This window comes from Aplysia californica, unplaced genomic scaffold, assembly GCF_000002075.1.
Source record: "Aplysia californica isolate F4 #8 unplaced genomic scaffold, AplCal3.0 scaffold00195, whole genome shotgun sequence".
NCBI lineage: Eukaryota > Metazoa > Mollusca > Gastropoda > Aplysiida > Aplysiidae > Aplysia > Aplysia californica.
Window position 1 is genome coordinate 1,200,981 of NW_004797465.1, and position 1,692 is coordinate 1,202,672.

The following is a 1,692-nucleotide window of genomic DNA, read 5'->3' on the forward strand; positions in this document are numbered from 1 at the left end:
TTCTAATCTTCGGCACTTATATGATCTATTTGTGTTGCAAGTGCCGAAAAGCTCTTACGAAAGCTAAAAAGTACATTAGATCTATATCAAAACACTGATGGAAAGAACCATTTTACAGCTTCAATGTCAATGGGGACATAACTCATAATCTCAGGAATATTTGCGGCTAATTTTAATGGCTACCTCCCTTGATAGCAGACTTCATTGCAATTTTATGGGCCAGTCAGTCATGGTGTTTTACTGATCTGGCAAACACAACAGACTGGATCAACGTGTATAACAACGTAAAACCCACCAATGGTTTGTAAAGATCACAAACGCCATAAAGGGCCTGCATAACGGATGTATCATCCAACATGGGTATCACCTTCACGCTGTGGCTACCATCGCAAAAAAAAAATGGAAAAGCGATTGCGCTGTTATTATTGAGTTGTACCATAATAAATTTAAATCGTGTTTAACTGTCCCGTGATACCTTTTTTTCCTGTAAAACAATGGTTGCGTACACTGTAAATTTCAGCCCGAGCGGTAACTTGAGTAACAGACGTATGTCATTATACCAGTTTATATGAACGTGGGTTTATGTGATGCTCAAATGTATACATATTATGTACCCAAGTGATTGTCCAAAGTGCAAAAGTCAAATTATGCCAGTGGCCAGTGACATCTCTCTCTCTCTCTCTCTCTCTCTCTCTCTCTCTCTCTCTCTCTCTCTCTCTCTCTCTCTAGCGGTTTGACGTTTTGCCAGAAGGCCTGAGGTCGATTCCCTTGGAAGAGTTTTTATAGAGTGCGACATATGATATCTCGGTCTTTCTGCTTCAACGCTGTAACATTCCCAACCAATGAAGGCCCTGGAGTCCAAGCACGCCTCCGAAATGATGTAAATTGCGTTGATAGGGGCATAAAAACACCTTCATTGTTAACAAATTAACATAATTAAACTCTCTCTCTCTCTCTCTCTCTCTCTCTCTCTCTCTCTCTCTCTCTCTCCCGGCAAATCTTTCTTTCTCTCTCTCAAACGTACCACTCCCTCTCTTTCAGTCTGTCGTCATTATCCAGGGAATCCCAGCCCTTTAATCAGTCGACAGTCCAAAAGGCCATTTGTTCAAAGTGTTGGTTACATGTACATGACATTGTACAAATTTATATTATATATAATTATATCACGCTATATCTCTGCCCGGAAAATGACCCACAGTACTTCATAAACCATGCATTACATCATGTAGCAGTAGTCGGTTAATGTGAACGTATGCCTCACAGAAATCTGAACATGACGCAGATCGGACATATGACGACCTAGATAATTTAAATGCACGCGTTTTTAACTCCCCGATCGAAATAATATAGATAATTCAGAAGGTGGGGTGCGACACTGTCAATCAGGGCCAGCCCAGACTGAGAGGGATACAATAATACATGTACATTTGTATCTCAAAAGCAAGACAGAGATACTCGATAAATATAATATAAGGATCTCTCCACATGGGAATCGAACTCAGACCTCCTTCGTGTGATGGCGAAACACCTAACTGCTACCACACAGGCACCGGTAAATGGGTGAATTCGCTTAGTTCAGTTGCAGTTGAAAGAAACAATGTTTCAGACTCAGATGGCTGTCCAAATGAACAATTTGAAGCAAACTCGACGGCAGATAGAGCAGGGGGAGAGAGAGAGAGAGAGAGAGAGAGA